Source organism: Hibiscus syriacus, unplaced genomic scaffold (assembly GCF_006381635.1).
Source record: "Hibiscus syriacus cultivar Baekdansim isolate YM2019G1 unplaced genomic scaffold, ASM638163v2 tig00002655_pilon, whole genome shotgun sequence".
In the NCBI taxonomy this organism is placed as follows: domain Eukaryota; kingdom Viridiplantae; phylum Streptophyta; class Magnoliopsida; order Malvales; family Malvaceae; genus Hibiscus; species Hibiscus syriacus.
This window is the reverse complement of record NW_024061938.1, coordinates 298,926-314,204: the sequence shown is the minus strand read 5'-3', so window position 1 is coordinate 314,204 and position 15,279 is coordinate 298,926. Positions and strand designations below refer to the sequence as shown.

The window sequence follows — 15,279 nt, the reverse complement described above, 5'->3', positions numbered from 1 at the left end:
AATTCAATTAATTAAATAAATGCCAAGTGTATTATCTTTTAAGTACTAGAATAATCAAGAGAAGTAAGCCATTTGAAGCTATTCTCCTTCATTTGGCCGAAACTTCAAGCCCTCTCTAGATAAGATTTTTTTTGAAGCAATATACTTGATTTTTGAATTTAGCTATTAGATAGAGAACTAATTTACATGAAATTCTCTATCAATTGATATATATAACTATTTAACGGTGAAGATGATTGTATGATGAGATTTGATGATTAGGGTTTAAGGAGGGTTTAGTGATCTTGAAGAATTGATGAAGGCTTTTTATGTTTTTGATGTTAATGATTATTTCTAAAGCATATATCATGATTAAAATTAATTGTACATGTATATATAAGGTTTGGCTTAATTAGGGTTTATGGAAGTGTTAGGATTTGGATTCAATTTGATGTTGTGATGATTGGAAATGCATGAATTTAATCATAGGAGGTTGAATTCATGCTTGAATTTGAACAAAAAGTCCCCCTAGGTGACATGAAGCATTCGGCCATAGGAAATAAATATGTATAATATTATGTTTTTAAATGGTACGGAAGTTCAAAGTAGATATAAATAGTTTTAAAAGTTAAAAATAGAAATGTTTTAAAAGAAACTAAATTTTAAGCAAAGGTGAATATTGAACATTAGTCAGTTTGATGTGACATATGTGGCTCATATTCTTAGATGTTTACGGGCTATGGGTGTTACAAGAAAATTATTCATGAATGCAACCGCGTATTGAAATCCAATAGGAGGGTCCAAAGCCAGGAATACCAACATGATAACAAATAAAAAACAATCTCAACCAGTCAAGATGACGCTCAAGCCAACCCTGAGTAGAATATAAATGAAAAGAATGACGTGAGAGTTTAAATAAGTATTGTTCCGACAATATGGTGTGATAACACTAGTGCTGTCACAATGAGTGCGAACTCGATTTTTCATGCACGATCCAAATATGTAAAACTAGACGTTCATTTTGTTCGTGAAAAGGTGATTGAGAAGAAGCTTCAAGTTAATTATTTTCCTGTCGGACATCAAGCAGTTGAGGAGGACGTGTGAGGATGTTGAAGCTGTTGTTTTTTTTAAAAAAAATCAAGGAGACTATTGGTTATCGAGGTCCTTGTTGTCGTTGAAGATGTTTTTCTTGTTCAAAGCAGGGAGAATATCGATGTGATTGTTAATTAGTCGAGGTAGTTGGATGGTTATCGAGTCGTTATTATGTTAATGTTGAAGTTTAAGCACAAGAGCCTTGAAGATTATCAAGAAGATATAAAACATGTATATTAACCAAGACTACTCAGTACATTTATACACAGACATATAGCCTTAACAACCTCATAACTGCTTCTAACCATTCTAACTAATTAACCAACTGCACACTAACAGCTTGCACACACACACTCCAAGCCATACTGCACACACGCACATATGCACATAAGCATGTAGTCATGCTTCAACATTCTCCCCGCCCTTCTCAGCTGTTCGCGTTTTTGCTATCTGAACTTTCTGACTAAACATAATATGTGCCGACTTAGCCAATGGTTTGGTCATTCCATCCGCAACTTGATGCTCTGCTGGTACGTAATTCACACGAACATCCCCACACTTTACTTTCTCACGCACAAAGTGAATATCCAACTCTATATGTTTCGAACGTGCATGAAACACAGGATTCACACTCATGGCAATAGCGCTCGTATTATCACTCCACACAACTGGGACTGCATCGATTGCTTCACCCATGACTGTTAACAGGGACTTAACCCAACCCACCTTAGCAACAGTATCTGTAATACTACGATATTCAGCTTCTGTTGTCGAACGAGCCACAGCTTTTTGTCTTTTTGCACTCCACGAGACCAAATTGCAGCCAAGAAATATTCATGAGCCAGAAACCGACCGCCGATCGTCGACGTTACTAGCCCAGTCAGCATCTGTAAACACAGTTACACATCAAACTTCAGATCCAGAAGATCGTCTAAACACCAATCCACAATCAAGTGTTCCATTCAAGTAACGCAATATTCTCTTAACAACCAACCAATGACCATCACAAGGTCGATGCATGTACTGAGCCACACGATTAACACTAAACGCGATATATGGCCTCGTATGACTCAAGTATAATAAAGAGCCAACTATGCTTCGATACAACCATGCATCCGAGAGTGGCTTCCCAGCATCAATAGTCAAATTTTGCGAAACCACCATTGGCGTAGGTGCAGGCTTAGCACCAAGCATACCAGTCTGTTCCAGTAGCCCCCGAACGAACTTACGTTGGCTCAGTACCAACTGCTCAGAAGTCCTATGGACTTCAACACCAAGGAAATACCCCAGCTCTCCCAAATCTTTCAACGAAAACTTTTTACCAAGCAAGCTAAAAACCTCATTAATAGCAACATTAGATTCACCAGTGATAATAATATCGTCGACATAGACAAGCACCATCACACGAACACCACCCACTCGACGAAAAAACAATGACGCATCAACTGTTGTCCCACAGAACCCTAGCTCCAGCAAAAAATTACGCAGCTTAGCATACCACATGCGTGGTGCTTGACGTAGCCCATACAATGCCTTCTTCAGCCTACACACCAGTCGAGTGCCATCACTAGCCACTCGTTCAAACCCTGGTGGTTGAACCATGTATACCTCTTCTCCAAGCTCGCCATTTAGGAATGCATTATTAACGCCCACCTACCTCAAACTCCAACCAAGAGCCACTGCTAGAGACAACACCACATTTACTGTAGTCGTCTTTACTACCAGGCTAAACGTATCGCTGAAATCATGGTTAGGTACATGTGAATAGCCTCTTGCCACAAGATGTGCCTTATGCTTCAACACAGATCCATTTGCATTGAATTTGACCTTGAACAACCACTTACACCCGACCGCTGCTCGCCCTTTTGGTAGTGGTTCAAGCGTCCAAGTACCATTCCTGACCAACGCATCGTACTTAGCTAGCACTGCCTCCCTTCATTGCGGATCTTGAAGTGCCTGAGCCACCGAGCACGGCTCTCACACATCACCTCGATTATGTGCAACAAACGCCTTTGGTTTGAAGATTCCTCGTTTACTACGAGTGACAATTGGATGGTCATTTTGCACCGAGGGATATACTGAGATAGCCTCAACATGACCATAATTATTTGCAACACGACCTGCCTCATTATCTAACACCCGATCTTGCATCACTCCCACCAAGCTATCATTATGGCTTTCACCAACACTATCAGTCTCAGTGTGTTGATTCACTCTCAGTGTGTTGATTCACTCCCACCAGGCTATCATTATGACTTCCACCAACACTACTACTTTCAGTATGTTGATTCTCTCCCACCAAGCTATTATTTTGGCTTTCACCAACACTACCACTCGCAGTATGTTGATTCACCCTACTACTAGAAGCTCCAACCTCAGTATCCTCTGGTACTTCCCCAGTGCACACCAGAGCAGATCTGACTTCTTGCACAGCTGCTCGTGAGGAATTGCCATAGACACGTTGAGCACCAGGAACCATGACCAATGAATTGCCATTACATGTACTTCCTACAACAATTACATTCGTTACTGCTCCAGACTTAGCAAACGAAAACTCACGTTCATCGAAAATAACATGTCGAGACACATACACTCGTCCATCAGTCGCTAAGCATTGGTACCCTCGATAGTTCATGCTATAACCCAAAAACACGCATGGTTGTAACCTGTATGCGAGCTTATAGGGTTGAAATAACCGCAGATGAGGAAAACACCTACAACCAAAGACCCTCAAATGATCTTACGTAGGGGGCTTCCCAAATAATTTTTCAAATGGAGTACAACCTTGAATGACCTTAGTTGGCAACCTGTTGATTAAGTGAGCTGCTGTAACTACTGTAAATGACCAGTATTTCAAAGGTAATGAGGCTCGAGCTAATAGAGTTAGCACCATTTCAAATAAGTGTCTGTGTTTTCTCTCGACAACCCCATTCTGTTGGGACGTATGAGGACACGTCACTCGATGTTAAATCCCACCTTGGGCAAGCACGGCTGACAGAGATCGGTACTCACATCTCCAGTCAGTGTTCAAGGCCTTAATCTTATGTCCAAACTAAGTCTGAACCAGCCTTTGAAACAGTTGAAAAGCATGAACTGCCTTCCCTTTGTTCTTCAGCAGATACACCCAAGAATGCCTCGAAAAGGCATCTACAAATGATACATAGTACCTGAAGCCATTTGATTCAATGTGACCTGGACCCCATAAATCAGAGAAAACCAGCTAAAACAGTTGTTCATATCGAGTCTCAGACGCATAAAACGGTAGCCTATGACTTTTACCCATATGACATAAAACGCATACTAGAAGCAAGTCTTTATTCAAATTGCTCGGCAAAGAAATATTACACAGCTTGCAAACTTGCAGAAAGATTTTATAAGATGGATGACCTAGACGGTCATGCCACAGTACATAGTTATTACTAGAGTTAAAAACTACATTTGCTTAAGCAGCTCGACCTCGAGTAGACAATACAATACCGAACTCATACAAGCCATCAACCTCTCTTCCTCGCAGCAACACAACACCAGTTCTCTCATCCCGAACCACACAGAAATCAACATGAAACTCCTAGAATACTCCATTATCCCTAGTAAGCTTGGAAACCGACACTAATTTCTTAGTAATGGAAGGCACATGTAGCAAGTCACTTAATATTAAAGAACGCGACACATTACAAATAGAAGCTTGACCAATTTTAGTAATAGACAAACCACTACCGTTGCCTACAGTCAGCTTACCAGCCCCTGTATAGTCTGAGCCATCCACTAGTTCTATGGCATCAGGCGTAATATGATGTGTCACCCCTGAATTGACAAACCACAAACCAAGAGTTAAACTCATAGCAGCCACATTTACAATAGGCTTGAACCGTTCTTGATCGTTAAGCCCAGTTGCACCTTCATTCGATCTACTCGCACACGAGCACTTATTAGGTTTGTAATGACAAACATTAGTTATGTGTACTCATTCCTTAAACAAGCTCCTTGAGTTAGAACTCCTCATATTACATTTATCCACACCTGAGAATGACTTATCGAACCTGTACCAACACATATTCACAAGGTGGCCATTCTTGCCACACAACTGGTACTGCATCTTGACACGCCATTGACCACGACCAGCTTGACCATTATAGGTAATACGCCTCTGTGACGCAGTCTGATCTTGTCTAGCAAATCGAGCGGTTCTTTCATCCATAGACGTTTTTACTTGAGCAACATTAGCTGAAGCTGTAATGTTGTCAAACCTACTAAAGTTCTTTTGCTGAGTCTCAGCATCAACGAGGATAGACACGACCCCTTCCAGAGTTAAGGCATCACGACTAGCTGAAAATACAGTAACCACCAGCATGTATTCAGTTGATAGTCCATTCAGTATGGTTGCAATGTGCTCCAACTCCGACACTGGACTGTCGCACGATGCTAAGGTGTCACATATCTCTTTAACTTGAGATATATAGCCCCGCATTCCTAGTTCTCCTTGACGAACTGCTTTAAGCTGATAATGCAGGTTCATTACCGCCGTCGCAGACTTACAGGCGAAGATTTTATTTACAGTGTTCCAGACTTGCGCAACAGTTTTAGCCCCCACTAAATGTGGCAGCAAAGACGGACTGATCGTATACAGTAACCACGAGGCCAAGGCATTATTTTGGGCTACAAAGATCTCATGATCTTCATTTTCAGCAACCGTGCCATCCTCCAGCACAACCGTGGCAGGTGGATAAATAACCATCCCAGAAAGCAACTTCTCCAACCGATGACTACTGACTGTTAGCAACACCTGCTATTTCCACAACAGAAAATTCTGTTCATCGAGCACAACACTTAACCGTTTATTAGTAAAGCTCTTGGAAGCAGTTACCGAATGCTCAGAACTGCTCACAACACCGCCGGAAAGAGGAGAGGCCGGAAGCGCCATAAAGCCACCGTGCACTCAGCAAGAACCCGACGCAGTTCTTCCTACACCACGAGATCACTAGCATCTGATACCATGTTGAAGTTTAAGCACAAGATCCTTGAAGATTATCAAGAAGATACAAAACATGTAATTTAACCAAGACTACTCAGTACATTTATACGCATGCATACATTCTTAACAACCTCATAACTGCTTCTAACTATTCTAACTAATTAACCAACTACACACTAACAGCTTGCACACACACACTCCAAGCCATACTGCACACATGCACATATGCACATAAGCATGTAGTCATGCTTCAACAAGCTCGCTGCTCTAACTAATCAAACTTCGAGTGCTTGATTGATTAGTTACACGTTTGGATATAAAAAGACATTGTATATACTGGCCCAGGTTGTCAATTTTTATGGCCTAAATTTAATTTAACTCTTTTTCACATTCTTTGTTTTCTAAGTGATTTTCTTCTTTCAGTTGAGCTCGACAGTTACAGTCTACGGAGGTTCTCCAGTTGTTGTCTCCGATCCACAATGACAGTTATTATTCAAGAATCAATATCAAAACTGGTGTTGTCGTTGGACAAATAAAGATGACAAATGTCACTGATTTTTTTCCCTTTTAGCCAAATATAGACAGATTTTCGAACTTCGTGATTATAATTGCCCAAGATAGCTCGGTTGGTCCAAATTAATCTAGTTATTTGGTCTGCTTAAGTTCAATTATAAAAATATAAAAATATTTATAAAAACAAATTTTTAATTGAAAATTGATTTATAAATTAGATTAAAAGAAGAACAAGTTTGTACAAGAAAACAAATTGTGAATTACATCCTGACTTAATTCGACCCATGAATAATTCTAAGTTTTTTTATACACCATAAATAAAACTAAATATTTTTATATATTATGATGAATGAAAAAAATAAAACTTGTACCAACAATAAGTTCGTCTAGTGGGATGAGACACTAGATCTTTTAAGTGAAAGTTAAGAGTTTGAATCCTAACGTTTTCGAATATAGCAAACTGGATTGGGAGGATTATTCTCGCCTTTGCAATATCCGATCTAAATTAGTCGATTAATTGATCGAAAACCATTGGTTATAAAAAAGGATAAACTTCAAAAGATAGCACCGAACTTTAATCATTGTATCATTTATACCACTGAACTTTTAATTTTGTCAATTATAACATTGAACTTTGATTTTCGTTTCAATTATATCATTGGACAGTTAAATCGTCAACAACCAGATCAGAACGATGTCGTTTTGATGAGGTGTCTATGTTGACAGTCGTCAGCTACATTGGCAGTCGTCAGCCACGTCATCGTGACGTTAATGATTATGTGATATATTGATAAAATTGAAAGTTCAATGATATAAATGATACAACGTCTAAAGTACGGTGGTATCTGGTATAGTTTACCCTAAAAAAACATAAAAGGAAAACTTGTGGATGTAGGAGTGTGAAAATGGTTGAATTGAATAGTAGGGACAATATTTCCATATCCATGCTTTTCTAGGAATTTAAGAACCTGAAAATAGGGTTGACGAATAATAATAGTTGTTTAAGTCGGTATGCATTTTTGGGTGAAGATATTTTTCTTTCCACCTTCCATATATAAAATTATTATGCGATATATTGACGGTAAAAAAATTATTAGTGATTTTAATTTATAATTTTATTTTATGTCTTTGTTTATTGGTTTAAAATATTAATTTTATAAAATATACAATAAATTAAAGTTTTTTGTTATAAAAAACTCTACTATCAACTAATTTTTCCTTTTGGATTGAGAGAGTTTAGGAATCTTAGAAATATTCGAATATGACGGGTCCCAACTAGATTCTATAGGGTAGATTTTTTTTTAAATTTCGGGGTTCAAGATGGGGCGGCCGGGTTTATAGTATATAATTTTGGGGTGGGGCGGGACCAAGTTTAAGGTGAAAAAGATTGACCCGATCGGACTCGATATAAATTATTAATTTATATTTTTATATATATAATATTTAATATCTTAATTTTTTTATATTTTAATTATTAAAAATATAAAATATATTTTAAAATATATTATTTTAACCGTTTAATATATAATAAATAATTGTTACAAAATATATTATTTTAATTATTTTAAATAATAATATATCTGAATCGGGTCGAGTCGGGTAGGGGTTTTGACCTAAAAATCAGGACGGGATTGGGGCGAGTGAAAAACTAAAATTTATCGGAACGAAACATGATCGAGTATAAGAAAAATATTTTCAAATCGAGGTCGGAGCAGAAAAAAAAACCAGCCCACCCGACCCGTGCCTATCCCTAATTGAGTTGTTGGTATTTCTTATTTTACATTTAATTTTAGTGGTCCATAATTCTTTTTGCTCCATTTTGAACAATTGCAATCACATTAATTATTATTTTCTGATTTTTGTATTATTTTGTTAACCAGAGTGGACCGACTATATGTTTTTCGTAGGCCAATTTATTTGATTTGAATGCTAAGTTTGTTGGTGCTCATGTGTAGTGTTTCAAAGTCTATTCGTTTGTTTATCAAAGAATTGACCCTTAAATTTATATTAGTTCATTAAATAATATAATAATATGTCACAAGTCACCAACATAAAATTAATGATAATTAGCTTTTTTTAATGAACTACTGTCTTTTTCCAGACATTCTTTTATCATGATTTGCTTTGATCCCAATATTTGGTGTTGTTTTCTTTCTCAATTTAGAAATAACATAAAGTTGTTGTAATATCATTTCAATTTTCCTTTATATTAATCAATTGATAATTTCATCATGAATGGATGAAAGGTAATGAGTGGAGCAATCTTCTTTATGAAAATTTTATTTTTTTAATATATTTTAGATATATTTTTATTAATAATATGTTTTCATATCTTAAAATTTATATATTCGTTCCTAACATAAAATCTTATATCCATTTATGAACTCTACTGATGGGTGATTTTTTCATATGTTTTTAATTTACCTAGAACTAAAAAATAATCTTACATTTGAAATATTTTTATATATGAAAATCAAACTTCCGATTATATGATAAAAAAAATAAGATAAACAATCAGTACATTATACCACATAGTTTTTTTTAAGGATTAATATAAAAAATACGTTTCTAAATCATGCATCGAAAAACGTTTTAGTACCTAAAGAATTTTTCGTTAAAAATAGGTGTTTAACGTTTCTCTGTTACTATTTTAGGTGTCCATATGTTAATTGTCATTAAAAACATACGTTAAGTGACATGGGTCACGTTTTGATAATTTTGAGAAGTTTTGTTTAAAACAAAAAATATTTTAAAAAAACCATATTTTTTTTCAAATTAAAAAAAAACCCAAAATTTTTAAAACATTAATTTTAATCATGTTGCTACCGACGGGCACCACCAACGCTGTTAATCGTCCGAGCACCCAAGATGTGAGAACGACAAACCACCCACGACCAAAATCCCCATACTTTTGCAATCGATCGAACACCCAAAAATGGAATAAATGAAAGATTTTATCTTAGGGTTTTGAAGGATTTATGTTTAGGAATTTATAGATTTAGGGAGATTTGGTATTCGATGGATTGTGAAAGTATGGGGGTTTTTGTCGTGGGTGGTTGGTCGGTCATACGTCTTTGGGTGGTTGGTCGATTGACGACGTTGATGGTGGCCGAAGGTGATAAATGAATTAAAATTAAGGTTTTAAAAGTTCTCAAAATTACTAGAACATGACATGTGTCACTTAACAAAGATTTTTAACGGTGATTAACGTATGGACACCTAAAATAATAACAAAAAAACGTTAGACACCTATTTTTAGCAAAAAAAAAATTTAGGCACTAAAATATTTTTCGAAATATAATTTAAGTATTTATTTTTATATTAAGTTTTTTTTTTAAATATTTTTATTTAATATCATTTAAAAAACACACCAATCTATAATTAGAAAAGGAAAAAAGATAAAAAAAGGGTCCCGTATTGTAAATTTTTATATTTGGAACCAAATAAATCCAAGTAAATGTACTTGGTGGCTGAATATCGATGAAGATTTATCCCAGAGAATATTTTGTCACTATAAACTTACAATAATAAATTTAGAATATTAAAAGTAGGTGATTCAATGAAAATGGTGATGGGGAGGATTGTCATCTAAATTTATATATTCAAGGATAGACGTAAATTTTATGTTATGGGGTAAATTTTTAAAATTTTAGAAAGATACGAGTTTATAAAATTTTAAGAAAAAATAAATTTATAAAAATTTAGGAGGGCGAAAATAAGCTTTCAAAAGAAAATACATAAAAAAATTTTAAAAATATATGATAATTTTAAATTTTAAAGGGATGATTGCTCTCATCTGCCCCTTTTGGTCTATCCCCTTATATATTGGTTAGAGTAGACAAATGTTCATCTTAAAATCTGTTTTTTTTAATTAACTATTCTTTTATTGATTTTACTGGTCTTAAGGTTTTATTTGTGTCCACCCCAGTGGCGGAACATAAAATATTTAAAAAAAACTAGAGGTTTAAATTATCATTTTCAAAAATTTTGAAGGTTTCAGTTTACATTTTTTTCAAAAAATTGGAATTTAACTAAAATTTTTGAAAATTTGAGAAGCATGAGTATTTTTAAAAATTATAGGAGGGATTTAATTAAGAACATTAAGAAATTTTAAAACTTAATATGAATTTCTAAAAAACAATTGAGGGGCAAATTAAATTTTTAAAATTTTTAAAAATCTAAATTATAAATTTTCAAATTTTTAGGGCATGTATGTTACTATTATATTCCACCATCGATAATATACAAAAATTTTGTGTTATTAATATATATGTTATTCCTAAAAAAAATTCTGAATCTTCAATAGCTATACCATTACCAAACACACCTACCTGTATTTCATTGCTTTTGTTTGTGTATGCCATGTCTTTCATCTTTGACAACAATCCCAACCCTATATATAACCAGTGCCTACCTCTTGGATTCATAAACCAACACATAATCCCCGGTAAGAAAACCTTTTGCTAGTAGCTTCTCCTATGGCGAGCTCACTTGTTCTTGCTTCATGGATGGTCCTAGGCCTAATAATGGCAACTTCAACTTCTCAAGTTGAATCCGCCAGGGCATTCTTCGTATTCGGTGATTCCCTGGTCGACAACGGCAACAACAATTTCTTAATCACCACTGCTCGAGCCGATGCTCCACCTTACGGCATTGATACCCCTAACCGTCGTCCCACCGGCCGCTTCTCGAACGGAAAAAAACATCCCCGATTTCATCAGTGAAGCACTCGGTTCGGTGCCTACATTGCCATACTTGAGCCCGGAGCTCCAGGGAGATAGGCTGCTTGTTGGAGCCAATTTTGCTTCAGCTGGCATTGGAATCCTCAATGACACTGGCATCCAATTTGTAAACACTGAAACCTCAGACTCCACGTTTTCTTTAACCTTTCAACCCCATTTTGACACTTTTTCTTGGCAGATCAACATTATCAGAATGTACAAGCAATTGAAATACTTTGAACAATACCAGGCCCGGCTGACCGACCTCGTAGGGTACGACGAAGCAACGCGAATCGTAAATGATGCACTCGTGCTCATCACGGTCGGCGGCAATGATTTTGTAAACAACTACTACTTGATTCCATTCTCTCCGAGATCTCGTCAATTTAGTCTACCGGATTATGTTCGATATCTCATCTCCGAGTACAAGAAACTTCTAATGGTAATTTTTCTTCTTGACATTGTGTCACAGTAACATGAAAGATACTTGGAGATTTGTAGCTTACAAACTATAATTGCAGAGGCTGTATGATCTCGGAGCTCGGAAGGTTCTGGTGACCGGGACGGGACCGATGGGTTGTGTTCCGGCGGAGTTAGCCATGAGGAGCCCAAGCGGTGAGTGTGCCGCCGAATTGCAACGAGCTGCGGCCTTGTACAATCCACAATTGGTTGACATGATAAATGAGCTCAATAGCCAATATGGTGCAAATATTTTCATTGCTGCTAATACACAACAGCAAACCACTGATTTCATTAATGACCCTGCAGCCTATGGTAAGTGAACCCGAATCCATACACGTTGAATTACATGAATAATTGAATAAATTCACAAATTTGCATAAAAAAGGGGAATTATTACAATTAAGAGTAATGAAAGATGGGGACAAAGATGAACAACAAAATGTGACATTTGTTGACCTAATAAAAAAGCCAATATATACTTATTGCAGCAACCTACCCCCACGTACTATCACTAATAAATTAGGATGAAAGCTACCATAGTAAAAGGGGTGAACAATTAACGTCCGACGAGACAAACTTGTTTCCATCAACAATAGAACACTTTAAAATCTATTTTTTTTTAATACCAATTTCAGTATATGGATATTTACTTGGTTTTCTTTGCAGGATTTACAACATCCAAGGTAGCTTGTTGTGGGCAAGGACCCTACAATGGGTTGGGATTATGTACGGCGATATCGAATGTGTGTCCAAACCGAGATTTGTATGCTTTTTGGGATGCATTCCATCCATCGGAGAAGGCTAACGGGATAATCGTGAACATGATCTTGAGTGGTTCGACAAATTACATGAAGCCCATGAACCTTAGCTCCCTCTTGGCTTTGGACACTAAAACCAAGACTTAGTTTATTAGTTTAGCATTCTAATAAGGGATAAGTTGCGCCTTCTGTTAAACCTTTATTGTTTGCTTGCTTGGCATGGATGGATTGATTATTATGTTGGTGTGGTTTGAATAAGTTCTAATCATGTAATGTTTTTAGATTGTTTTTATGAGTAAATAAGTAGTCACCCCTCGTTTTGTTTTACGTTATCATCATTAAGTAGTCTCACTAATAAAAGAGAACATCATTCTCTTAGAGATTTAAATTCGAGTAGTCATGTATGCAGGGTATGTACACGTTGTTAATTAGCTAAGAACTAAAATATTATGAGAAATAACTTATCACTTAAAATAATTTGTTTGCACCAATAATCAGTTGATTTAGTGGGATGAGACACTAGATCCCTTGAGTAAGGTCAGAAATTCAAATATTGTCATGTGCAAATGGAGTAATTGAGTCGGGAGAGCCTCTCTTATAATTAGCATCTACAAAATCCAATCTAAAATAATCAATTAATAAATAAAATCGATCCTACTAACATCTCATAGTGAAATCATTCAAACCCTTGAAATTACAAGGGATAATTAATGTCTTACCAAACAAATTACAGCTAATTAATAGACTTCACATGCAAACCTCATTGAATGAAAGGGAAAATAAAGTAAATTAACAATATTTTGTTTAGTTTTATCAATACTATTTATTGTAAATGACTTGTCAATTGTGTTGATAATTATGAAGCTATCGTTTTTCTTTTCTTCGGCCAACAATAATAATGTAGCTTAACAAATCTCAAGTTCGATTCTTTATATATGTAGAAAATTCTTGCTGGGAGATTCACCCACCACAACCAGGTGTGCGGCTTGAGTCGGTCTGAATTAATCAAGACGAAGCCTTGAAATCGAAAGGACAACAAAAAAAATAATAATGTAGCTTAAGGAGTCAATATCAAAATTAATTTAGGTACAAAACTAAACCTCGTCATTTTCAAGTGTCATTCCCCCCAAATCTATGTTTGCATTTGAAAACATTATCTCATAATAAATGAATATATATTTATATCAACATTATATTAACTTGTATAATTACATTTTTGTCCCATAATATATTTATGTCTTTATCATCATCATTTAATTTTGGAAAAAAACTACTTTATATGTCATTGAATTATAATCGCTTATTTGTTGATACTATTAAATTTTTAATTTTACCAATTATAACATTAAATTTTATCTTTACATTTAATTATACCACTCTATTGTTAAATTAATAACAGGACGATGACATGACTAACAGTTGTTAAAGTTGCCTACCACACCAAGACGATGTCATTTTGGTATGGTTATTATAATGTCTAAAACGACGTGATTTTAGACATTGAACTTGAAGGATATACTCATTTTGTCACTAAATTTTTAGTCAGATTTCTTTTTTAGCATTAGCGCTTTTCAGCCGTCACCAACAACCAAACACCACCGTCATCGGTCATATTTTACAATATGAATGATACCAAAATGTTTTTGTTTCACTTCTCCTTCTTCTCTTAAGTTGGCATTCCACACATCATCTCACTCAAATCTAGCATTTTCAATGGCGTCGAACTATTAAAATTCTGAAACCTTTGCTTTGAACGTTGAAGAAGCAAATTGGAATAAGCAAAGAATTCTCGAGTCTCTCTGTTAGCATAATGAGTTAGTGAGCATCAACGATCGTGCTCCTACACTGATCGAGCTCTACTGCATGCTGCATAGTGATTCTAGAAGATTGTTGTTAATGTTGATAGCATAAGGAGTTAGTGAGCATCAACGATCGTGCTCCTACACTACTCGAGCTCTAGTGCATATTGCATAGTGATTCTAGAAGATTGTTGTTAATGATTAGTTGAGGTTGTTAATGTTTAGTTACAAAGTTTATTAAGACTATAACAACTATGTACAACTGTATATAAGGAAGAGATGGATGTAGATCAAGAACTCAATTCATCTTCTCTATTCAATATACATGATTTCATTATCCTCTCACTAGATACTCAACATGGTATCAATCGCCATAAGTTCCTGGAGCCTCTTGTCTTCTTGCTGCGTAACTCAGGGCGTTCTTGTTAGTTCATCGTGCTTGTTGGCGTAGAAGGTGGTTGCTCAGTAGTTCTGGTATGATGTTTCTATTTGATTAACGGATGTGGTTGCTGATCAGAATATGGATCTTCGTCGTTCTTCTTCTCAATTGTCGATTTCCTCTTTCTCTATCAACGTCAATGGTTTGTTAGTTTGAATCTCACTACTCTAAATCATTGTTGCGGATGTTCTATCATCACTGTTATGTTAAGTCATCTATGCCTAGTACTTTCTCTGATGTACCATTATGAGGTTCTTTTACATTCTTGCTTGGTTTGGTCTCAGTTCGTCATAGCTAGCAATATTTATGTTTTAATGATGTGTTGCTCAGATTGGTTTATGCTTGCTGTGTGAATATTTCTTTTCGCTTGCGCTTGTCATCTGTTTGTTGAATTGCCTGACCGAGCCACTCAGACCAGTTCAATTCATACTGCTTCTCCAAGTATTTTGGAATATAATCAACATAATGTTTGTTGCCTACACTATTGTGACTGCATTTTCGCCTCGAGCAGCAGATTATGTTTGAGATCCTCAATGTACCTGCC

At 35.8% G+C, this 15,279-nt stretch overlaps 1 pseudogene; it reads left to right on the top strand.

The window, feature by feature from the left end:
* Positions 1-11,002: 11,002 nt before the first annotated feature.
* On the top strand, positions 11,003-12,785 carry LOC120148320 (annotated as a pseudogene).
* Positions 12,786-15,279: the final 2,494 nt, after the last annotated feature.